Below are 27,678 nucleotides of genomic sequence, written 5' to 3' on the forward strand. Positions count from 1 at the left end.
CATTCATCTTGAGAATTCAACACCTATTCATAAGCCCTTAGTAATTGACAGAAATGCTTTTAGAAAGTAGTGAGTTCATTGATACCAACAAAATGGTTGGTATCAATGAACTGGGGATACGTTAGTTTCAGTTGTTGAGTTCAAATGAACCTTTCAAATATTAAAATAGTCCCTTTGCATAATCGAAAGGATTTCATCTGAGAATAATTTTTCTACTTAAAAATGAGTTTTGCAGTACTTTTTAAATACTACTTGTATTTTTATTTTCAAAAATTTTCATAAATATTGTAATTAATTATTTCCAATTTTAATAACTCGCAGAAAAAACACAATTTTCCAGAAATTTTTTTATTATGGTTATTCAAACTTATACTAATATACAGCATCTTTTATATTCCTTATACATTTGACACAGCATGCTTCAACCTGCATGTAAGTTTCTCTTTCTTAGTAACTCCTTACCCAGAGACGTCTCAATGAAAGCCAAATCATGCACAAAATTTACACCTGAAAAAAAAATATGATAAAATATTTTTAACACCATATTCTCGACAACAGAGTACATCACATACCCCCCCCAAAAAAAAAAGAAATTACAAGAAATACAAATTTCTAACAGAAAAATGCATTTTCAAACAGCTGAAATTGTTTCACAAATTAATAATGCAGATAGCAAATGTAACATATGGCACTATTGCCACTCAGTGCAATCTCTGCATATCCTAAATTCTGCTGGCTGATGTCTTCGTAAGTTCTGAACATTTTTTTGTCTCTAAATTCTGCTGCTCAGTGCCCTCTGCTAAATTATAAAAATTTTGCTATGCACTATTATCTAAATTCTAAAAATTTTGACTACCACTGGTTGCACAGGCCCTGATCAAAGCAAAGAGGCAAGATGCTACCTGCTATTGATAAACTGCCTTATAAATACCACAGATCTAAATAAATATCAGTTTTATTTCCGAAACAGAATTATCTCACAGCTAAAGCATTGCCTTTGCAGAAAATCTTCTAAATGGAAATAGAATTGCATCCACATTACATGTGCAGAATCCCAATAATTCATTATAAACACAGTTCCAAACCATAGTTAGGCTTAGAACCCACAACAGTATTCTTCTTGAAAGTCTTCCTAAGGAAATGGCAGTATATTCAGGGAACATGTGGGCAATATCATGACAGTATATCACAAGCCTAATTCTTGACCATACATACTAGAAAGATCACAGAAATTCCTCAGGAAGAGCTAGATTCATATAACAAAATTTCATGCAACATATGGCATATGGGAAAAAGCAAGGACATTATAATCACTAGCATAATTTATACCCAAATGAGTCGCAGATGGTGCACTATGTGCTCACAGCTGATTATCACTAATGCAGATATATATCTACTAATATTTAGAAGATGATGTCAGATCAGAATTGCATGAGAAATAAATCAAAAAACATCAATCAGATGCAGGAAATTGGTTTCAATCTGAAACAGCAGATGGATAATTGAAAAGGTTAGTAGGATTACCTTTTTTGCAGAAGCAGTATCTTCGCAGAGGATATACTAAGAGAAAACTAATATACACATCACACTTCATTTATACCATAGTACCACAACATAAGAATAAGTTAGACCCTTTATACTCCAGTCTTTCAACAGAAGTAGTGATTTTGAGATCTTCCTCACAGAAATGGCTGGCATTCATGTTACATAGGAGTAAAACCACAATACTTCACTGCAAGCGCAATTTACAGCAATAAATGGAAGGAAAGGTCTTCAGAGATGTCACTGAGAAGCCAAATGGCTAAACGGCAAATTCAAGTTAGAATTTTTAATAATTAATGTTGGCCAGATTAATTTGGAATAATTCTGCCTTCATATGTTTATTCACCTCACCAAACTCTTTATTATTAAACAATATTTACAAAATATATGTAGTTTATAACAAAAATTCTACAAATTCAAATACAGAGATTTCAAAATACAATGTTTGTACTGATACAATAAAGCTAAACAAAAATACTTATTCACACCCAGAAAACTCAAATATACAATTGTTATTCAGAAGAAATGCAGTAAACAAAAAAATAAACAAGAGACTTATAAAAGATAAATACAGTTAAAAGTCGTTAATTTGGACACCCATAATCCGAAATGATCTATAATCCGGACCTCAAAGCTAAAATCTTTCTGCGCATGCGCCGCGTTGACGCATGCACATAGGCGTTCACGCGTGCGCTCCAGACCTTTACGACTGCGCATATGCGTCTGTGCCGTTGTATAAATGTCATAATTCCCAACTAACAACGCTTCGTAGTCAGACCTTGCTATGTCACAAAAACTAGTTTGGCCATTAAGCTTGAAGTTTTCAACTTTGTGCCGACTTGATATAAGAGTCGGCCAATCAGAGCATATACATGAAACCTATTGAGAGAGAAAGCTGTAGACACATACATGCATGCACAAATTTAGCTTCTTTAATTGGCTATGGCTTAGACCCTCTCTCGCAGGTGTGAATGGAACTCCCACATTTTATGCCTTATGATTATGCGTCTATGACATTTATACCATCATCTGAACAGAGCCTTAGGATGGCATACTAAGAAGATGCAATTTCTTGTGGGGATAAGCAATTTATACTCCTAAGCCTAAAAAAAAACTTGGGGAAAAAAAGATTACATGACTTAAATTTGTTGTCTAATTGCTCTAACTTGAGGCACATTACGAGAGGAAAGCAAAGGTAGTAATCAGAATTATTTAAAAAATTTTATCCTTATATTTTTCTTAAAAATTCTGTAAAATAATAAAATTTTTGGCTTTCCTCAAATAAATATATATGGAAAAAATAATAGCCACATAATCACAGATTTCATTTTGTTATATTTTATTAACAAAATTTAAATTATTAAAAATCTCTTTCATGAAGGGAACATAAAACATCATGAAAACAATGAAAAAGAAGCAATATTTAAAAAAGATAGTAAGCTTATTGATGAGGCTCCCATCAAAAGAATCGAACCCCAAAATATTTTCATTTGCTTCAGTGTCCCGTCTGAAAATTTCACTGATTTCAATGAATATATTTTTAAAAAAATCTTATTTTCAAGTTCTTTCATGCAAAACGTCCAAATTTGGTACAAATCAAATTCATCCCCCTCTTTTTGATAGCTACAATATTATATTTAACAGTTTTAATAGCTATCAGTATGTAAACAACATAATGTAACACCATAAAAGAAAAACATAAATGATGACATTTTAATTTTGGCATAGAGAAATACATATTTAACCCAAAAGAGTGCTTGTATTTCTACCTTCTACGTCAGAGTCAATAACTGAAATGTCCAGATCAGAACTGAGAAGAAAATAACCATAATTAGTTTAATTAAGGTACAATAACATGCCGACCAAGTATTAATTTAGAAGTCAAGTAACAAAAATCAGCATCATATTTCGAAATATTCACTATTTGAAAATATAACGCTGATTTTGGTTGCTTGACTTCTAAATAAATACATAATTAGTTAACCATAATTAAGTAACTGTAAGAGTTTCAATATCATGCACAGCTAATATCTATTTTTGAAATAAACCAACTTACCTCAAGAAAGCCTGGTTTGTCTTAGGAACATTAGCTGTAACTTCTGGCGTAGAAAAGGCAAATTTTTCACTTCCAGACCTAAGAATGAAAGAAATAAACTGCTATAACATAATTTAAAAAAAAAACATGAATAAATAAATAACACATAACAAATTTAAGCATTAAGCTATGTATGACTACCACCTATCTCAGACAGTGCGACAGATATTGCTGTATACTGTTTCGCCATACCTTGTGTAGCTATTATATCATGCTGTATAACCGCAGTTTAGAAAAATTACAAAATGTGTTATTTATATCTATCTAAAATGGTACATTACTACATGATTTGTAAGAATAAATTAGAGGGCTCTGCGAATGAAATTCATTCCAATTAAAAAATGTAGGAATAAAGAAAATGCAGGAATTGCAAATGCAGAAATGAAAAAGGGATTATATTTTTTGCACGGAATCCTGATGACATATTTTTCAACATTTTAGAAAGTTCAATATTAATTTTAGGGGCCTAAAATATTAGGCCCCTAAAAGCAGAATATAGTTTTTAAATGTTCAGACAATCTTCCTATGAGAAGAATTCCTTTGAGAAGTACACATCTGAACCACAATTAAAAAACATGTACAAGAACAGAGCTAAGGACTTCTGTTTGCAGAAAGTCTGTCACATAACATATGAAAAGTTTCTTATTGGTAGATTTTTTATCAGACAGATATTTTATTGTTATACAGAGAAAGCATTCACTCCTTTTCTACTAGAGATAATTCAATTTGGACAATGGCAAAAAGGCTAAGCAAGCCTGAGCGTATTGGTCCCATTCTTTGCACTAGTATGGTTTACGCTCAAAATACACAGCAGATATTTTCTAATTACCTGCATCCCAATATCAATTCAATTCAGCTTTTGGTGGAATTTACCATTTGTGACATATTTTTCAAAAACTACACTTCACAACATGCATACATGACAAATACACAGAACCATAAATAAACAAGCAATAATATATATTTATATATAAATTTTACTAAATGATTATAAAATGTTTCAACGCTAAAAGATAGTTTTAACATCCAAGTAAATGACATAATAAAAAAAAGCAAGTTGAACAGCGAGCACATGAATGAAACGTGCATACACCTGTAAAAATATACCATAGGTAACTGACAAAGCATTTCGTAGCAAACATATGACTATAAAATTTCCAATAATACCATGTAATGATGGTGAATTCAATTTAGATCGCAAGAACATGCTCATACTTTTGAAAAGATTCAATTATTTCAGCAATTCCTTGTGAATTGGAATTTAACCTTTCAATATTTCCCATCAATTTAGTGTGAATGGAGGAATAAATTGTTATAAAAGAATTGAACAATTATTAGCATCCCCTCATACACACACACAAATACATACAAAAAAGAAAAAAAAACCTTACTTTGTAAAAAAAATCATCCGGGCAATGATTCTCCTTTGACACAGATGCAGTTGTATCAATAATTTCTGACCTTCAATAAAAAAAATACGCATATTTTACTTCGGAATTAACTTACTACGAAATCATAAACGCGGGCTAGTCGATATAAAGAATAAATTATTTCTCACCTTTCGAAAACATCCGCTTGTTCGGAATCTTCCACATCTCGGGAATTTAATTTCATATTTTTTTCTTGAGCTCGACGTTTTCGCTGAATTCTGGATTTTTTCTGTCGTCCTTGATATTTTCGCATATTTTTTTGCTAACTGACCACAGTGCAAATAAATGTAAACAAAACGAGTGCGGAACAGCAATACAATAGGGTTGCCGTAAACGTCATTCCGCTGACAGCTGACACTGTTTAGTGAAAACTGTGTATAAAGGAATATATGAAACGCTTCTAAATATTATTTAGAAAAAAATATGATTTATAACTGATATCAAAATCAATTACTTCGTGAATTTTTGCAGAAATAAGATTACAAAGCTAAATTTTAACTCGTAGCGCCATCTATTGATGGCTTTCCAAACTACACATTAAAATTACGTATTTCAAACTAATTTTTTAAAAATATAATATTTAAGTAAATTTCATTTCAAACCTGATTCTAACATTGTGATTCGAAAACTGACCTATTGCTTTATATTTCTGCCAAATTTCACGCAACATAGTTTCTTAATTAGCGATTCTGCGTGTAAACAAATTTTTAGTATTGTAATGCTGCTGTAGTAGACCACCTTAACAGATAATGCAAACGTATCCAGTCTGCTTCGGAACATTCTTCTTTGAATTGAATTACGATGATGTATTCAATTTAAAAGATACATCACTAAACATTCATCCGACGCCATTACTTTTCGATCGTAAGATTTTTAAACGGTTGCACATAAGCAGCCGAAAACCAGACGATCGCTACGCCGCACGAAATGGTTTCGATCGGTGCTCGAGGATTGCAAATTGTCGCTCCGCACGAAAAACCCGTCATATGTGACGTTACTCTAGTATCGAGATCTCGTCGCACGCAAGGAGAATACGGCCCTTGGTGTCAATAATTAAAGCTATGTTCAAACAAGACATTTATTTAGAGCATTATGCTTCAAAAATATATGCTGGGATCCCTAAAAAAATATCGCCGGAAAATATATCTCCGAAAAAATATTTAATTATTTATATTCTTATGATTAATTATTAAATAATTAATAACTTTTATAATTATTAAATGCAAGCTTATTTATACTTTACAAAATGTACAGCAACACTCTTTCTTTACAAAAATACCATACTGAATAAATTATATTGTAGGCTAATGAGTAACAATATTGCTTTGTTTAATAAGATACAATAATACGCCGAACAAATATTAATTTGGAAGTCAAACAACAAAAATCAGCGTTATATTTTCAAATTTTCACAATCTAATTTTCATTATATCTTATCTCGTTCATTTGCGCTTTTGCAGCTAAAGATGATGGCTCGGTAAAAGCATCGAAACTAGTCCTGTGCAAATTTGAAAATATAACGCTGATTTTTGTTGTTTGACTTCCAAATTAATTGCTTGCTTTGTTATTAAAATGTCTCATCTTTTCTTTTTCAGGTAAAATTTACTAGTGTTTCTTGGACAGGAAAGCAAGAATTTTTAAATTGAGTCAATACATGTATGATACACTGAAAACAGTTTCAGGTTATAATTCCCTTTCTGAATATCTTAAATGTATATAAAAAAGTAAAATGCAAATTTAATATTAATATTATCCCCCTTAAATAGCACCCTAATGTTCCGTTTATTACTCTTAAACTACGTAATAATTAGAGCAAAAAGAAATTATTTAAAATAATTATTATTTGCATGCAGTTGGCCCACCAGCGGCCGAGCGGTAAAGTCGCTGAACACTGGTAGTTCGGTCCGAGGTTCGAATCCCGCGAACGGGCTGGCTGCATGGGTGTTTTCGTGGTTTTCCCCATGTGTAACGTGTATACGAGCCAGTTTCCCTTAGAAAGTCCTCCACGAAGGCATCCCTCCCCTTAGGCAGATAGCCCTAGTGAGCTTTGCCATAATTAAATACACACACACACACACATGCAGTTGAAGAATATAGGAAAATGTTGAAAGTTTGAAAGATTTTTAATTAATGACAAAAATACAGACAGAAAATCGGAAATAATACGAAATGTTTCAGCAATATCTCAGAAGGAATGAAAGAAATATTTATGAGAATAGAATTTAGTGATAGAAGTTTAATCAGTCTGTATTGAGATTCAGGTGATAATCAGTGACATACAGATTTAGGATACTTAGGTTAAAATGCATAATAATTAAAAATTTAACCGGGTAAATTTTAAAACCAATTTATTTGAAAAGATTGTTTTAGGGAAGTAAACTTTTAAGTTACGCAGCTGTACCCTGCGGCATTGAGGCGGGCATCACGGAGATACTAGTCTTGCAATTCTCTTGACAGCTGACATCTACGGTACAATATCTAGTAATCAATCTCACTTAGCGGAATCATTGAAGTAAAATTCTGGGAGGGATGGGAAATAACAAAAGAACTGCCTGACAATTTTCAGAGGTTTAGGGTTATTTTCGCGACATTTTATGGGAAGTTCGGTCCAAAACCAGCGACAGTTTTAAAGGGATTCTCAGAAAATCGCTCGACAGGCTAAGTGGTACGTTACGTAAGGCGTTACGTTCGAACAATGGTTAGCTCAGAAGGGATTCGTAAGTCATCTACCCGATGAATTAACAGCAATCTTATCATACCACATCATGCAAACATCGTTCTAAGCTAACTAAACCGGAACTGTTCGTTTTCCTCTGATGTCCCATGACGTCAGTCTCTATCTGGCTTTTTTATTCGCTGGCTTAGTGATGCCATTCCCAACATCCTCCCCCCCTTTGAGTTGCTGGATAGCTACTCAAAACATTCAAGTCTATCAAGTTCAGTCTAAGTGGCATCTTAACAGTTCTACGTAAAAAGAATGTTTCAGTTTTTGTGCTATAGCATCAAATTCAGATGGTACATTATCTAATAAATGTGTAATTGAGGCTGCTAATAAAAATGGACTCGACTTTAACCCAAATACTACTCTGCGATGTCGGTAAACAATCTGTTCACTCTCGGACGGATAAAAAAACCTCAAGAAATCTCTATGTTGAGGGGCTATACTTAGCATCAGAAATGCTTTCTCAATATCTGAAGATAATCCTATTGGATGAATTCGAAACCTATCAAGTATTTCTGGAATTATTTCTAGTAAGTTCGGACCCTTATACAAAAGGTCATTTAAAGAGCATTTACCACTTTCTCGGGCTGACGCGTCAAAAACAGGTCTGATTTTTGTATTGGTACTGTCCTTAATTACTGGCCGATGAGGTAAAAAATGTCCCGTCTTAATATTATCAGTTACCTTTTCAATTATATTTAATTTTTCCCATTCCCGGAAAATCGTAGTATATTCTTCTAAAAAGGCTTTATCTTGTGCTCGCTGGCACATCCTTTCATGCCGCTTCCAAGTTAAATCTTTATTTGTCGACAAATCGGCCACATCAGATTTAAAAGGTAAACAAAGTTCATATCTACCGTCTGAAAGAATTTTCACATATTTTTTAAACTCTTCCAAAACTCTAGAATGTTCTAAATTCTTTCTATTATTTTCAATGGGATCTGAAATACCTATTGATTCTAAAGACCACAAATCTTTTATCGAATAATTACTAACATACAACGAAATTGCATTCAAAACAGTATCATCATTGCTATCTCCAAATGACTCATGCTTCCCAGTTAACACATGTCCCAAACAAGTGTCAATCAAAAATAACCCTGATTCCAACCGAACAGATTTATTAGTAAATAAAGCACCCACAATATCCGCTCCCAAAAGCAGATCAATCTCACGATCAGAAGAACCCAAATCAGACAAACTGACGCCTCTATCTTTCAGTTCATTAATAATTTTACTATCGTTCACTTTTGGCACTGTGCCACAAATTTTGCTCTCGGAAAGTGCTTCGATTTGAAAGGAGAAAGTTTCATCTATTGCCGAAATCAACAAATTATAAACATCGTGAATCTGCGTTCGCGTTTCTCTTCCACCGAATAACGAATGCTTCAATTTACACTCATGTCCATAAATTAAGGATAATTCGGAGTCACGCGAAAATCGAACTCTAAAATAAATATATCACCTGTAAAATCACTACACACATCTTCAAGAATCATATGCAAATTTCAGGAAGTAACCAGATGACACCGATGGTACGTCACAATGACGAGAGTGTAAGAAAGTAATATATAAGGAATACGGCAAAGAAGTAAAATTGTTCGCAGGAGCTTTATAAGCATTTCAGTGCAATAACCGAATAGTTATGACACAAAGGACGGATTTGGATGATTTTTTACGTGGTAGAATTATCGGCCGTCTGGAATGTGGGCGTACCCAACTGGAATTATCAGACGAACTTGGAATTCCCCAGAGTGTCATCTTCAGGCTTTGGCAACGATTCCAAGATGATGGTAATGTGAGTAGACGTTACAGCACAGGTCGCCCCAGAATTACAACGCCGAATGAGGACCGGTATTTGGCAGTTACTGCCAAAAGAAACAGGCGGAGCACAGCCTCAGACCTGTCTCGTCAGCTCTCTTCAGCCACTGGTACGACAATTTCAAGGCAGACAGCGTACAGACGCTTAGGGCAGATTGGTCTATATGCTCGTAGACCTGTCAGATGCGTTCCACTTACTGTAACTCACTGTCGCCTGCGGTTAGCCTGGAGTAGAGAGCATGTATTGTGGACACCACAACAGTGGGCTTGTGTGATGTTTCTCGACGAGTCCAGGTTTAGCTTGCAGTCTGATTCTCGCCGGACTTTCATATGGAGAGCTCCAGGTACCCGTTACCACCAAGAAAACATCATTGAACGACACCGTTACGGTGGTGCAGGAGTGCTCGTTTGAGGTGGAATTATTCTGGCTTCCAGAACTGACCTGCATGTTCAAATTGGAACCATGACAAGCCAAATCTATCGGGACGTCATTTTGGAACAAATTGTACGTTTGTTTCGGGCGCCATGGGCGCACAATTTGTGTTTATGGATGACAACGCCCGTCCTCACCGTGCAAACATCGTAAGCGAATGCCTTCAATCGGAGGATAGCACCCGTATGGACTGGCCAGCATTCTCACCGGACTTGAATCCAGTAGAGCACGTGTGGAACATGCTTGGCCGACGAGTTGCAGCCCGTCAACCTCCTCCTACATGTCTACCGGAACTTCGGAGAGCATTGCTTTTTGAGTGGTGTAATATCCCCCAAAATCAGATCGATAATTTGATACTCAGCATGCCTAGGCGTTGTACGAACTGTATTGCATCGTCTGGGAGACATACAATGTATTAACAATCATACTAACCATGCAATATTGGTTTTTTGTAAACAGATTTTTTTGTAATTTGCTCCAGGGATAAAAATCGCTAATTTTTTAATAATATCAAACATATAGTATCTTTTTTTGCTCTTTACCTTTTGTGTAATAAATAAGTTTTACAAATAAGTCAAATTTGTTTTGCTTCTAACTCTTCCTTTGCCTGATTTTGCGTTATACTTAATTTATGGACATGAGTGTAATTTGCCTTAATGTTTTTAAATTTAAATTCTCTACTAATTTTTTTACTGACATACGAATGCTGAGAACCTGTATCCAGTAATGTGCGTACTTTAAGCTCAACATTTTTAAATTTAATTTTAACTATTGTTATTATATAAACATTTTTTATTTTACAGTTATTAGTTAATGTACTGGTTTCAGTTACGTCCCTTTTAGACTTTTCATGTGCGCCTTTTTCTTGGCGATTGGGACACATTAAAGAATGGTGATTTTTATTACAGTACATGCAAGAATTTTTTACTCGACATGTTTTAAAAGTGTGTCCAAATCTGAAACATCCAAAACAAGCCCCTTTTTTAATTAATATATTTTTCTTAGCTTCTAATGTCATATTTCTAGCAGAAAAACATTCTTTAGTTGGGTGCCGTTTTTCACAAAAGAGACAGTTAAAATTGCGCTTACCTGGGCTCTCAGAATTTGATGTACTTACTAACGCAGCTGCGGTGGTGGAATCTAAATTTTTATTTAGTGTATCCTTTTTCTTAGAAATATGGTTAGAACCAAACCCAGTGCGGGCTAACACGACCATCTCTTCTCCTTTCACTTCTTGTTTCAGAAAATTCATCAAATTTTCAAGGCATCGGTCATCAGGCTGAGGTGCTTCTTTTAAATTTCTGTTTCTCTCCCAAGCAATTAATACTTCTTCGGGCAGGCAGGATTCAACTAAAGGCGTTAAGAAATCACCATACTTCTCTTGCGTTCTTCCAAGACTTTCTAAAGCTCTAATCTTGGTTTCTAAATCATCGTAGAGAGTCGAAAGATCCATCTTCACACGTCCACTGCTTGCATTACGCATAACCATGCTTAAAAGATCTCTGACGTATATCTGTACAAGTAAGTCTTCTCTTCCAAACCTCTCTCGAAGCTGGGCGATTACTTTCGGATAATTCGACGCCGTTGCCGGAAAGCTCTCCACTACCCGTGCGGCTTTGGACTGAGGAACAACTGCTTGCAGGAGGTACTGGAATTTATCTTCATCTGGAATCGTCGGATCTTCATGGATCTTCAAAAACTGGCTCCAAAACGTCAAAAATTCTTTTGCTTCGCCGTTGAATTTCTTTAGTTCTATTTTCGGCAGTTTAAATTTGCGCTTCTCTGGTAATTCAGTAGGTAAAGGATTCTTCAACAGCTTTTCGATTTGAGAACACAGTTCAAAATATTTATCTCTATAAGGCTCAGACGAAATAAAATCTTCTTCATATAGCTTTTCAGCTTCTTTAGATTGTAGAATTAGCGACGTTACTTCCTTTTGGCAAATTTCAAGTCGATTAAACTTGTCTCTAAGCTGTTGTTCCAGAATCGAAAGTAGCTTCAAATCAGGAATATCTGATTTCAGTTCTGCATCAATTTTGTTTGCACATGTGGTAAAGGAAGTTCTTTAGACATTTTCTTTCGGTTTTCAGGTGTGTAAGCTCCATTTTCAATTTATTTTAGCTGTTATCGCGCCCCACGTCTTGGCGCCACAAATGATACGTTACGTAAGGCGTTACGTTCGAACAATGGTTAGCTCAAAAGAGATTCGTAAGTCATCTACCGATGAATTAACAGCAATCTTGTCATACCATATCATGCAAACATCGTTCTTAGCTAACTAAACCGGAACTGTTCGTTTTCCTCTGGCGTCCCATGACGTCAGTCTCTATCTGGCTTTTTTATTCGCTGGCTTAGTGATGCTATTCCCAACACTAAGGGTTAAAGATATTTTTAACTAATTACACGCCCTCGCTTGCAATTAGAACCATCATTAAATCCCTATTTTATCTAATCATTTTCTGAACATTATCATGTATATAGATTGACCTCGTTTTTATAACTGATAATTATTACTTGCAAATTATTCTCTTGCTGGTGAACTATTAAAAACCCTTTCTATTGCTGAGTTAAGGTTAACAATCTTCGCTCTCGCTATCGCCTGCCTTACGGAAATCGGCGTAAAATGCTGGTAACTGGGCTAATCGTGCGCATGCGCAAACGTAGGTTGTGTGAATAACCTCTTAGCTGTTCGCACCGTCGATGCGATTAGCCACTACGGATAGGACACTCCAGTCCAGGCGCCCGTTGCAAAGAATGTCTCGTTCAAGTAGCTTTACCGTAAACGAAGACGTCACGACAAGGTATCTACAGCCGACTAGTTGGCTGTGGCAACTCTGATAGAGCAAGGCCAACTAGATATCTACAGGCCTGCTCCAATCTGATGATCACATGATCTGACGTCATAATCTTAGTCCTTCAATTTTGTAAGTTGACATTGCTTCGCCGTAGGACTAGTGCTAGTGAGATAATTGTTTACATGTGTTTTTTCTTCTGAAAAATTTTGTATTTTACCGGAAAGTAAAATATTATATTGTGAATTCGAATTTATAAGAAAAAGTTTGTTTTAGAATGCCAAGAAAGTGTAGTGTACCTAAATGCTGATCAAATTAAGATAGCAGTAATGAACATGTGTCGACTTTCAAATTTCCTTCGTATCCTGTACTCTCTCAGAAATGGATAAAAAATATTAATCGCAAAGATTTTGTAGCTGGCAAACACAGTAGTGTATGCATTAAGCATTTTGAACAAAAAATTTGTCGTTCGAGAAGATAAAGCTGTTCGTGATGATGGAACGGCATTAGTAATGGTTTTGCAAGAAAAATAGATCTTCCCTCTTCATGGATATTCATAACCAAAGGTAAGATCTTTTGGCTATCGAAATTAGAATTTTTAAACTGTTCAAAAGTGCTTGTATCTTTAAAAATATTGAACGATTTAAATGTAAGAGTTTTTTTCAATGAAAATGAATATCCCATTGAAAAGTTCAAATGGATATTTGGAGAAGAAAAACTATGTGATAAATGGTTTAAACTTGAGACAGTGATTAGCCATTTGGATGTTTTTTCTGCTTCTGATATTCATGATGACTGCAATTAAAATTTAGATAAAATATCAGAACTACTGTTGAAATGTGCAGAAACAGAAAATAATCCACATTCTGAGAAATTTAAGTTTTTGTATGAACAGATTCAATTAATGCAAATGAAACAGCATTCGTATAGTGCAGAATTCTTTGCCTGGTCTTGTTATATATTTTATTGTAATCCAAACAGCTACAATATTATACGTAACAGTAAGTATTTTATATTGCCTCATCCGTCATACTTAAGGAAGTTATCTCTGAAAATTGGCCGAGCAGATTCTGGATTACAAGTCACTGGATGTATTTGAAAAAAAAAATGTGAAATTTTAAATGATTCTGAAAAAATTGTCAATTTATTATTAGATGTGATATATATAAAACCACAAGTTTCGTATAAAAGTGGTCGTGTTTTAGGTTTTTCGGATAATTCGCAGATGGAGGCCACAACTCTGCAAACATTTATGATAAGCTATATTAGCAAAAAACAGAGATATTGTAGCAATGTTTCCCGTAAAAAACTTATCATCACATCAATTATTAATATTTACAAAACAAGTAATTGATTATGTACAGTCTTGTGGCTATCGAATCATAACTCTAATATAAGACAATAATAGAATTAACAGAAATATGTTCAAAATGCTTTGTGGTGGTGCATTAAAATCCTCATTTATAAACCCTACCATGCATAATCTTCTTATATTTACATTATTTGATACAGTTCATTGGTAAAAGTTTACAATTGGATGCCCCTCGTTTATTGGCGATTCTTTCTTGACGCCAAGATCGGCGCCAGGAAGTCACAATTTCAAGATGGCCGCTACACAAAACCAAAATAAGAAGTCGAAGAATTGCATAAGATCTGTGTCTATGTACACATCGATCTGTTTTTACTTAAAAAAATATCCTAGAATTGCACAAACTAGGCATTGCGCCTTAAATATGTCCATGTACACATCAATCTATTTTCATTTAAATAAAATCGGGAAGCTAAAACAAATTTAAAACTATTGTGGTAACCAGAAATGAGGTTTCATCGCCAAAAATTTTTTAAAAAATGTCACCAATCGAAGGGGCACGCAATTCTACACTAAAGCCAGTTCATTTATCGAAATCTATACGAAACAACTGGTTCAATCAGAACGATTCAAACCAAACATTTTTTATACCGTCATTTGAAAACTCAAATATTGTTTACAATTCCAGTGTTCTACATTTAAAGAAATTGTATAAAATAGAAAAAAACGATAATATTAAAATGGCTCCAACTTTATCAAGGAAAGTTTTATTTCCGTCTTCTATAGAGGAACAGAATGTAAGTACTGCTATTAAACTTTTTGATGAAAAGACTTTAGCTGCTCTGCAAATTGAATCGCAGAATAATAGAACTCGGTATGGAAAAGATGTCTTAAGAACTAAACATTTTATTGATGTAATTTTAAAGTGGTGGAAAATTGTGAATGTTAAACACTCTAAAAAGGCCTTACAGTTTCGAGATGTATTTATGCAGCCTATAAGGACAACAGAAGATAAAAGCTTAGAATATTTATCACAGTTTTGTTCGTGGCTTATATCATGGAACGATTTTTGCCCAACAACAAAAAATTGTAAGTCACAAATTGGGGAAACTGTCAAAAGAAGCCCAAGTTGCTCTTCTCCATACAACAGCAACATTGAATGAACTTTCAAAGTATTTGTTAAAAGAATTTAAATTACCTTTTATTCCTTCAGGAAAATTTCAGACAGATAACCTTGAGCTACGTTTTGGTCAATTTCAACAAATGAATGGCTGTAATTATAATGTATCCTTACAGCAGATTATAGAGTCGGAAAGAAAACTAAAATTAGTTTGCTTAAAATGCAATTTCTGAGAAAGGTTCATTTATTTTACAACATTTTTCTTGTAATGATATTGAAGATTTTAATGATGATCAACTTATTGATAAGGAATTTGGTGATGTTTTGCATCAATCCAACGATGTTAATGTTACAGAAAAAGATACAATGTGTCTAATTTACATTTCTGGTTATGTTTGTAGATCTGTATTGAAGCATATAAATTGTAATCTCTCCAGGAAAAAATTAATTCTTGACAAAGAAATGATAGTTAAATATTGGGAAGATTTTGCGTACTTTAGCTGCTATTGATCGAGGTGGTTTATTTTGGCCAACAGAATTCGTGCTTTTCATTAATACCTCTGCATTTAAAATATTTTCAATCCTAATATCTGAAATGTATGAGAAATTATATATTTCATCAAAAAATCAACATTCTATATTAATAAGTCTCATCACAGAGAAAGTTGAAAACAGGATTATTTGGAATGATAGTATTTGTGAATGTGGCAAATCATTGCATGATTTGTTGAAAAGTTGTGTCACATGCATTTCCAATATATTGCAGAATATTTACTGTAAGGTTAAAAATAACAATTTAAAGGAAACCAATGACCAAAAAAGAAAAATGGGTAAATTAAATAATTCTGGAATTTAGGTGAATTTTTTATGTAATTTTAAAGTTAAATAATTAGTATTTGCAAACTGTGCATAACTGAGCCATAGAAACTTGCTGCTGCCTACTAGTGGCTGAGTGGTAAAATAGCTGAAAACTGATAGTTTGGTCTGGAGTTCCAATCTCGGCGAACGGGCTGGCTGATACGAACGGGCTGCCTTATACGGGCAAATAGAATTGATAATTACCTTATATGATCAAATAAAATCAAAAGTTAATTAAGTTTGAAAATATTGACAAGTGTGATAGAAGCTGATGAACCAACAAAAAGGAAGATGTTAATTTTAAAAGTGAAATAAAAACTTGGGAAATATGGGATGATAATGCGATAGCAAGAAATCTAATGAATTGGACTGTGACAGCTCCATAAGCGTTAAAATATGTGAATGAACAGAATACAAAGAAATGATGGGAGAAAATAAAAAATGAAATGGCGGCAAGAACAGAAGATATTCATATCAAATGTAGAAAGAATTAGCTCAACTGAAAATGAGTCAAAACGAATCTGTAGATGCTTACATGAATACAGCTGTAATTCTGAAAAGTAAAAGCATTCAAGTTGGGATGAAATAAGAGATAAAAAATTAATTTACCTCATACTAGAAGGACGTTAAAGTTGATTGTTGTTAAAATTATCAAAAGTAATAAAGAGAAAAATATAGCTTCAATTATACAAGCTTTAAGATAAACAAATTGTAGATCATGATTTAAAAGCAATTTTTACCAAAACTAAAGCAGAAGAAAAGACGAGCGAGAACAATGAAAAAAGATTATGTAGTATGATGTATGAAATGATAGAAGAACTAAGTTCAATGGAGGCTCATGAAGTCTGGAAATTAGTTGAAAGATCTATCAATAAGAAAATTACGATGTTTACGAAAACTACAAAATAAGATTTTTGATGTAAAAACTGCATATTTAAATGGATACTTGAATAAACCAATTTATATGGAACAACCACCTGGATTTAAATCAGATTCAGACTGTCAAGCATTAATAGATTGGATAAAAAAAACAAAGTAGTAGTTCAAGGCGCATTAATCGAAATCCTTTGCCGTAAGCCAAATCAACTAGCTAAATCATGTTTATTTTTGTAGACCTCAAATCAGGGGCTACAATGATAAGCCTGTTTTGGCATTCATATTTCAAAAATTTGAATGGCAAACTTTTTGTTGATGTGAATTAATGATGTTTAACTTAATAATTAATATCTTATAATATTGTAATGATATGCTGGATTTTTCATTGCTTAATACTGCATGCATCTTTTACTATTTGTCTATTATTAAATAAATTTACAGTGTATATTTAATCAGATGTTCTTTCATAAGAATTTTTTATAGCATGATATGGTGCTCATTGGCGTAGATTGCATAGTTATGATCTCACTTTGTTTTCAGGGAATTTTATAATATATTTTTGGATATGCTACAAGATTTCTCGTATAATGTTCATGCTTTAAAACATCTTTAAAATAAAACTTTTTTGTCATATATTTCCCAAAATGTTCACTTGTATGTTTATAATTAAAAAGTACCTTAAGATATTGGATTAAATGTTGAAATGTTTTTATGAGAAAGAAAAAAAAAATGGCTTTTGCTTCAATAGAATTGCATGTAAAATCATAAATGTAAATCAAAATTTTATTTAAATTAATATGTTTATGAATTTTTTTATGAAATATCATATATCTTTTTAATATTTAAGCAGTATAAATCAATCTAATTAATTTAAGCAATACAAATTAATGTAGTAGTATGTGGTGTATAAAGAGTTTAAATATTTTTAAAAGAAAAAAAAAGAATGTCTAAATTAATTGAATACTAAGCATCTGTAAACTATATCCATTTTGGTATATAGAATGATATAGATGATATATTGTAATATCAGTGAGTCGTAGAAACTTATTCAAGTTTATGAAGTTTATTTTTGTGGACCTCGCATCAGAGTCTGCAATAATAATGTTCCATTATTAATATTTAAAAAATTCAAATGACAACTTATTGCAGATGTGAAATGATAATTTCAACTGGCTAATCAGTATCTTATACTATCGTAATGACTCGCAGGATTTTTCATTGCTTAATATTGTGTATTTTTAATGAGATGTATTAAGAGTGTATTTTTAATAAGATTTTCTTTCATAAGAATTTTTTGGAGCATGATATGATGCTCATTAGGATTGATTGCATAGTTATGATCTTGCTTTTTTTAAGAGAACTTGAAATATATTTTTGAATATTCTGTGTAATGTTTTTGCTATAAAACATCTTTAGAATGAATCTTTTTTCAATATGTAGACTAAACTTCAGATATACTTTTAATATATTAATGTATTAATAAGATTTATGTATTTCACTTAATGTCCACATGTGTATTTATTATTAAAAAGCATCTTAGGATCTCTGATTGAATCTTGAAAAATCTTTATGGGAATAAAGAAAAGAAAGAGTTCATTTTGCTTTAATATCATTGCACCAAAAACAATTATAAAGCAATATTATATTAGAATTAATGAATTGATATTAATTTTATTATGAAATACTATATGTGTTTGTTTAGTATTTAAGCAGTATAAATCAGTCTTCATAATTTAAGCAATATAAAATCATCTGAGAGCTTTAACACATTTTTTCTTTTTATTACAAAATGAAAACATCTCATGTTTAGTTCATTACATATGTTATATTTTCATTGATATTATCATACCGTATAATTTTTATAAATAATTTTTGTGTCCATTTTATTTCCGTATAAAAGTTCAGATATGTTTCAGTTTAATTTAAATCAGCTCTGCTAAATTTACAATATCACTCAAATCTTATTTTTATTTTCTGTTTATTAAATCGGTATTTAGTATTTAAATATCATTACGATATAACATAGTACGTTATTATTCCTAAAATTCGAAATATTAGTTGTAAAAATTAATTTGACTTGACTTTTGTGTTGGAAATAAAACGCTGCGCACTACATAAATGAAACAGTCGGCTGCGTCTACCGTGGGAACGATCGCCTTCGATTGTGACGTCACAAATCGGTGGAGCAGGCCTGTAGATATCTAGTTGGCCTTGGATAGAGTCGGCTCTGAAGATATCTCATTGGGCCGTAAAAATTTGAAAAGATTACAACTTTTAAAATGAAGTGTACTGCGAGGAGAAGGTGTAAATAAACAGGTTTAAGAAAAGTTTTGGTTTCGAGTGAGTATGGTTAACAAACGATGCTTGTATTTCGAATTAATATGTGTTCGTGAATCATGATGGTACTGTGAAATTAGTAAAGGTTGGCCTACTTAAGAAATTTCAATCATTGTAATTAGGGGATTTCCCTATTTTACGAGTACTTTTATGGTTCCAATTATGTCACGTTGTCTACACCGTAAGTTTGTTCATAATCCTTTTGACATGCATATAGTATGACAAATGTATATATATCTAAATATTTATTATTAATTAAAACGTAAAAGTAATGCGTGTAATTTGTTACATTAAAAGTTACTGCGTGTGTAATGCCTTACCAGTACTGATAGAATTCTTTGAGTTTTCAAAAATTTTAAATGTGCCATGTCTAATTTATATGGAATTTTTCCTTTGAAGTGAGCATTCACAACTTTTTATGCTCAATGTTTTTTTCGTAGATGAATATTGCACTTAAAAATTAATATCTTCTAGTTAGAACGGAAAGATTTTGTCACGAAAATTCGCGACTGTGGATTACCCAAAATACAAAAGAATGTTCCTGATATTATTTTGGAACAGATGGGGATATTTATTTTTTCATGGCTTTCAAAAAGTAGATATCATTATAATTTTTTTTTTTTTTTTTAATTTTCATTTAGGTATTTGGAAGGGTTTTCATCCGCAGAGAACCCGTTGGCGCCGTTGCATTTTTACTCGCCAAGCTCGCGGTTCAGTGACGATGAGCCGAGCCGTAAACGTGATATTTTGTAAACTTGATTTTTAGTGCATGGAAATTCAAGTTAGAAGACAAAACAATATATTAAGCATAGCATATGGTAATAAAATTTCAGATAATAAGCATGTAGATGTAAAACTAACCGGTTAAACGTGATATAAGAAAATAAATTTGTATTAAATTCAGTTAGGACAGAAAAGAATATATTAAGCATAAGACAATATATAAACATTTATAACGGAAATAAAAATTCACTTAAAAAAATATAAATTAGTATTAATATACTGAAATTAACCGGTTAAACCTGATATACGAAAAAAATTTGTCCTAAATTCGAGTTAACACAGAAAACAATATATTCCTTACACCAGCAGTGGTTTGCTAATTTTGATGACCATGGTGATGCTTCAAACTATTCTGTCATCTTAGATAATCAATAATACTTTTTTATTTCAATTTAATCATCTATTTATGTCCCACCTGTCATCCTGTGAAAGGTTATTGTTAGAAAAGCTATTATCTTGTTAAAATTTTACGTCATAAAAATTGATTTATTCTCATAATTTTAGATGACAATAACCAATAATAAAAATAAAAGCATTGCTTAATTATTTAAAATGCACATGCAAATTTTTGCGGCCTACGGAAACGAATTATTTTAGAGGTTGGAAACCTCATGGTTCTTAGAGCTGTTAATAATTAAAAACACAACGTGAACAACCGTGTTACAAATTAGCATTCACCTCTCCAGCCGTATTTTCTTCCTTTCATCCCGAACCGAGAACCGGGATCTATCTATGAAAATATTTCTATCTATTCGTTGTTAAAAAATTCAGAAAAAATAATAATAAATAAGAGAAGAATAATATAAATCTGCAAACGTGAACAGACAGTGATAATTCAACAAAATGAACGCAAGAGGAATGGTTGCAAACTTCGAACAAGCGAATAGGATAAATCCGCTGCGTTACCAGGTTTGAACTATTATCGCCAAAGTTGGCGATGTTTACATTTACCGCGTTCTCTATGCATATGTATATGTATATATACACGCACACATATATGCATTCAGGGCTCTAATGTTAAATTGGGTGCCCCTTCGATTAGTAATGAATTTTGGGCTAAAATGCAGAATCGCTCACTTATTTGTTTGGTGCTTTTTACAAGAGTTAGAATAAGATTTTTGTCAATTTTCTTCGACTTTTGAAGTGAAAATAGGTTGATGTGTACATGGATTAAATCAAGGGAGTGCGCAATGCCATTTTTGTGCAAGCCTGTGATGTTTTTTTAAGTGAAAATAGGTCGATGTGTACATGGATACCAAGTATGTGCAATTCTTAAAAACGTGTCAAGCAGTGGGCGATTCTGCTCTTTCCCCGAATTTTGTTAAATTTTGGTGATGAAACCTCATTTCTGGTTATCATGATAGTTTTCACTTTGTTTTAGCTTCCTGATTTTTTTTTAAAATTAAAATAGTTCGATGTGTACATGGACAAAGTTAAGGTAGTTAGTTCACAATGCCTAGCTTGTACAATTCTCTGTTTTTTTTTTAAGTGAAAATATATCGATGTGTACATGGACACAGAGTTAAGCGTGAAGTGGCCATCTTGAAATTGTGCCTTGCTGCCTTTGATCTTGACGTCAAAAAAAAAAACAAGGCGCACCCAAGTGTAAACTTTTACTGCATCCAGTCGTAATACTCCATCGGGTGCACTTGATCTGCTAGGCACAGCTCAAGTTGCCCTGCCTTCTTCTAGCATCCTCACTCCTTCTCCATCCAATTAGCTTCTCATCTTCTAGTGTCACTGACAGTTGTAAGGTCAGTCAGTGAATATATTTCTTCATTTCCAGTTGATAGATAAAGTGATATAATAGACTTATTGTGCTCGATTACATTGCAATTTGACTAGTGAGTTTTTTGTGATTTTTTAATACTGTATCGCATTTGTTTGTTAACAATTTCATTGATTATCTACGAAATTGAGTATGTCTTTGGGCTCTATCTTTTGAAGCTCATTGTGCCTGATCATGTCATGAATTGTAAAATGTTTTAATAATGTAAAATATTGCTTATTACTAAATTTGACAGAGACATTTTCGTAATGAAATTATAAATATTTGTTTAATTCAGGCTTCAGAATGTTAAAAAAAATAAAAAAAAAATTGAGAAACTCTGAAGACCTTGAAGAAATTCACCATTTATTATCTTGGAAGTTGTATTGATTCGGAAGATGGCGTAGAGGAACATGAAGAGAGATCGGAAACAGAACAATAGGGAAGCGAAGAAGACAACATTGAAGAAAATACTGACTTTTATTTGGGACAAAGACAGACCATAACATTCCAGTAATTTTGGCTTCACTAGTGATGATAATGTTTTAGTGTCCTACTTTCAAGAAAAAACAAAAATGTCCTTTTTATATCATTATTGCATCATGACCAAGCTATTTATCTTTCTACTGTGAAAAACAGAAACCAGAAATAATCAGTTTCTACAGTGAAACCAAGTTAGGGGTATTGTAGATAAAATGTGTGGTTTGTATAATGTGTCTTGGAATGTAAAACAGTGGCCCATGATAATCTTTTTTACAATGTTAAGTACTTCAATTGGCTAATGTTTGGAATATGGTAACAGGTAGTTTGGCAACATTTTGATAAGGCGATAAAGGTTACTAGCTAGGACTTTAGCAGTGTACATGGATAAAGTCAAGAATGTGCACAATGCCATTTTTGTGCAATTCTGGGATTTTTTTAAAGTGAAAATAGGTCGACGTGTACATGGATGATACCGTGTATGTGCAATTCTTAAAAACGCGGCAAGCAGTGGGCGATTCTGTGTTTTCTCCCAATTTCGCACCTAATCTTCGTCATGATGAAGCACTTTTGTTCCATAAAAGTTTAGCATAAGCGTAATTCGGCTAGCAGATTGTTGGAAAAAAATTTTGAGTAAGAACAAAAACAAAAAACAAAAAAAAAAAGCCTTTACTTCATGAAAACAAAATGGCATCCAAAAAAAAAAAAAAAAAAAACTGTAGCAGGGTTGGTCGCCAAAAAATCGCTAAGTTACCATAGTCGTTCAATTCTTAAGATTAACCGTTCAATTCTTAGATCATACATGTAGGTGATAGGTACACAGCTCCTAAAAGAAGGTTTTGGTTGATCTTTACATTATGGTAACTTGGCGAACATTTGGCGACCAACTCTCCTACAGCAACCCTCTATTTTTTTTCCCCGCCGCCATTTTGTCTTCACGAAGTAAAGACATGTTTCTTTTCTTTTTATCTCCTGAACACTTCTTCCAACAATCTACTAGCTGAATTACACTTATGCTAGAAATTTTATCAAACAAAACTGCTTAATCATGACAAATATTCACTGCAAAATTAGGAAAAACTGCACAATACCATTCTCCTTACGCATTTTTCAAAATAACACATAGGCCCACCAGCGGCCGAGGGGTAAAGTCGCTGAACACTGGTAGTTTGGTCCGAGGTTCGAATCCCGCGAACGGGCTGGCTGCATGGGCGTTTTCGTGGTTTTCCCTATGTGTAACGTGTATACGAGCCAGTTTCCCTTAGAAAGTCCTCCACGAAGGCATCCCTCCCCTTAGGCAGATAGCCCTCGAGGCTTTGCCATAATCACACACACACACACACACACAAAATAACACATACACATAAACCATGTACACGCCGACTTATTTTTACTTAAAAAACCATCCCAGAATTGCACAAAAATGGCATTGCGCACACTCTTCACTATATCCATGTACACTGCTTTTTTCTCATAAATTACAAAAATTTCACGAAAATACATGACAATTTTCTCAATCTTTAAATCCAGTAAAAAGAACATATATGAAATTACATGATCGCGAAAAAGTATTTACCCTTTACAAATATCAACATTTCCACATATAAAATAAATAGAATATCCAAAAACTTTTACCTCTAAATCATCTATTACATTATACACGTCACCAACGAATTCATACCTCAAGCATTACAAATACTTAATATCAAATATTTAAATTATTTCCATGCACATTTATTTCAACTTAAACGTATACCAAATTCCTACAAACATAAAATTCACAAAATAATTATCATTTCATTAAAATATAATTAAATTCAAAAACACTACTTAAAATATACATGAGCACATACATTCAATTAATAAAAATTACCTTACAATCCTAATTACTTTAAACTAAATCATTGCTAATAACAATTTTCCCAATAATACCAAATTCCTTTCCACCTTACATTTACAACAATGCATAAAAATAATATCCTCAAATAATTAAAAATACTAACTTACCTAATCTTCTTCAGAATCTTGATTACGTGGCGGATACACTTTTCTTACTTCTGTTTCAGAATCTTTAAAATCATACTTATCTTTCAAAGCAAGATACCAGGTAAAATAAATAACATAATAAAACATCTTTAGTTGTTTTTCATAAAACAACTATCTAATGAACTTGTTGCTTGGACAACTTGCTGAATTTGTCTGAAGTCTATTGGGATGCCTGTATACTTACAACAAAAATTAAAGAGATACGCTTCCAACCAAGAACAACAATTTCAAAATCACGATGAGCCACAGATACCTCCAAAAAGATGCAAATGTGGAAACATGCTATTTGTACACTTGTAAGAGAAGCAGTCAAAATATATGTGCTGGTACCCCTTGGTGAATTTTGGCGGCACATGGATACCGAGTTTGTGAAATTGTTTGTCTTGTTATTTTGGCTTTGTGTAGCGGTGCCAAAAATTGCCACTTCACAAAGCCAAAATAACAAGACAAAGAATTGGTATCCATGTACACATCGACCTATTTTCACTTAAAAAAAAGTCAGAGAATTACACAAACTAGACAATGCACATTCCCTTGACTTTGTCCGTGTACACATCGAACTATATTCACTTAAAAAGTTAAAGAAGATATAAAAGTCAAAGAAGAATAAAAATATATAATCTCTATAAACTAAATTTTAAATCAAACAATGAAATAACATAAAAAAGGAAATTCATCTTTGCACTACACAAAGGAAATATCCACCTACCTTATTTATGAATTAGCATGTCTTCAGTCAAACAAAATTCCTTAACAGCATCCAAAGACTTTTCTAAAATTATCTGAACTAGACTCTGTATACTGGCGTTGCCACATAAATTCACAAAATAAGAGTAAAAAATATTCTCTCTGGCTACGTTCGACTGTACACATTTCCTTCCTACAAACAGGACACCTAATAATGGCTATTAAGTAAACCTTCATTTACTTTAAAGAGCATTACTAGCCAAGTAATGCTCTTTTCCCCTTTCTTTCCAAATCGTACAGAAACTTCAAATTAATCTTCAAATAAACCACAAAACAAGCAACATACTTCCTAACCAACACACACACCACAAGCCTTTACGAATTTACCCAAATCATGCAATTGATTACGTCATAATAGGGTTTCCAACAAACTACTCACGCTACCATAAATGAAACAACAACTTCACGATAATATAAGGGGTACCCTTCTCTCTACTCTAACTGATTAAGCTAATATGAGTGTAAAAAATGTCACTAAGCAACCTGCCTCTCATATGCAGTTTACATGTGTCCTCCGTACTATAAGAGATAAGTAGGACAGATATCTCCTAATGAATCATGTGAATGCAAGATTATGTTTATGTTCTAGTTTTAATTAAATTTAAATCTATAATTAGTCTGGTATAGCAACTTCATAAAAGTTAATTTGCAAAATTTATTTAACCTAAATATAAGTTTCTTTTTAAGACTACAAAAATTGTTTTATTGCCCCTTAAGTATTTTTATAACTCGTGGAAGTTTAATAATAATAATGGATAGCATTTGATTTTTGCAAGAGAAAACATTTTATATAGAAAAAAGTTTAGTAAATCAAGACGTGCCTTTCTGGCTCAATGTGGCCTAACGTGTTCTGAAACTTATTGCCCGCAACGTAGTGTTCCGGACACGTTCGACACACATTGTGCAGTACCAAAGCAAAAGAAAAGTGTCAAAGCATTTTATTGATACTGGAGTGATATTAAGAATTCAGTATTAGTATCACACAACATTGAATGTGGTGTAAGATATTAATATTGTTTGTAACATGAAAAGAACTGAAAATAAAAGACCTTCAAGACTAAAATTTATACAGTATAAAGTCTGTAATCTGGACTCGTCAGGACTTCAGTGATTCCGGATTAAGGGTTTTTCCGGATTATAGATCATCAGTTTAAATCTGGTAAGATTGCATGCATTAATTATACAATTAAAAATATGAAACCGTAATTTATGAAATAAAGGACAATTATGATCTAAAGGGTATCAAAATTTACAAAAAAAAAAAAAAAAAAGGAAGCTTAATATTTATTTGTTTACTTTATTAAACATTTCTTTCAATGCAAGTTGTTTAAGTTGCTTTGTCTTTTGTGCTAAACGTGCATGCGTAAAGCATACCAAAAAAAAAAGTTTGTGTGTTTGAGGTCCGGATTATAGATCATTCCGGATAATGGACGTCCGGATTATGGAATTTGTACTGTACTTGTAAAGCAGTGCATTGTTGTGAGAAATAATGAAGAAAATGGTTAGAATGTCCCAAAACTAGGAGAAGAGTTTTATGAATTATGTATAACATCAGTTGGTAATCTAATCTCTTATATTCTTTATATACTGTTCTGTGTTACTTGTAGCAGTTGTTACCATGGTTACAAGGCAAACTAAAAGCAGAAAGTGAAATTAAAATACCTGTTCTAGAGTAATAGGTTAATTGCCAATTTTTTATTCGATACCATTTATTTACTTAATGGGAAGGGTGGATATTTGTTAGTAAGTCTTGTTGCAACCATTATCCTGCTTACTATTTTCTTTTAACAAATGCCAAGTTTCATTCCAATTTTAACGTGTTTTACATTTGCTATTTTCTTAATAGATCTGTAGAATTTTTAACTAACAAAACCAAAGCTGTCTACTTTGTTTCAGAATCATAATATATCTTACAACTGTTGAGAATGTTTTAATTACCAACTGCTATGCTGTTTATTTATTGTAGTTGCAAGGAGTTGACAACAGTCAAATTTTGCCAGGAACTGTATATGACAAAGAACAATGTCATTAGTGATATCTTGAAAAAATTCTCTTTACTGAAAGAGGAGGAAAATCAAAATAACGTGTCTTATACCAACATGAAGTGCAGTGGAAAATTCTGAGTACCCTTCATACTGTCATTGAAGTTTCCTTGTTGTGCCAGTCAGAATTCTTGCTTTTGGTTTGTGTGTGAGCTCTAGTAAGTATTCCGTTTTTTCTTTTTTTTTTTTTTCTTTTTTTTTTTTTTTTTTTTTTTTTTTTTTTAAATGAAAAGTCCATAAGAAATAAGAATGCTTAGTCCTAAAATAAGAGTATATTTTCTGGTAAAATGTAATTTAAAATATTTAGTCCAGATAATCAATTAATGCTGTTGAAAAGATGAAAAGGAGCATTTTAGAAGCAGGACTAAAGTATGATGGAGATAAACCTCCAGCTTACAATATGTATATGAAGTCAGTTGTCTTGAGCTTAGTTATGGATAATGGATAATTACAATCAAATGATTACTTTAAAATGAA

At 32.7% G+C, this 27,678-nt stretch overlaps 1 protein-coding gene across 4 annotated transcripts in view; it reads left to right on the forward strand.

Moving 5' to 3' along the window:
* The first annotated feature begins 19,190 nt into the window (after positions 1–19,190).
* LOC118198872 (NFX1-type zinc finger-containing protein 1-like) overlaps positions 19,191–27,678 on the forward strand; it is a 67,359-nt gene continuing 58,871 nt past the window's right edge. The window contains exons 1-2 of one of the 4 annotated variants that reach the window (XM_085823717.1): positions 19,191–19,338; positions 27,126–27,359. The gene's annotated coding sequence lies outside the window, so the exon portion shown is untranslated. Of the gene's footprint in view, positions 19,517–27,125; positions 27,360–27,678 lie in introns of all 4 variants that reach the window. The other 3 variants (XR_015043028.1, XR_015043027.1, XM_085823716.1) reach the window with 3 other exon arrangements.

This window comes from Stegodyphus dumicola, chromosome 9 (genome assembly GCF_044657685.1).
Source record: "Stegodyphus dumicola isolate Sdum_Otavi_A_Nest chromosome 9, ASM4465768v1".
Lineage (NCBI taxonomy): Eukaryota > Metazoa > Arthropoda > Arachnida > Araneae > Eresidae > Stegodyphus > Stegodyphus dumicola.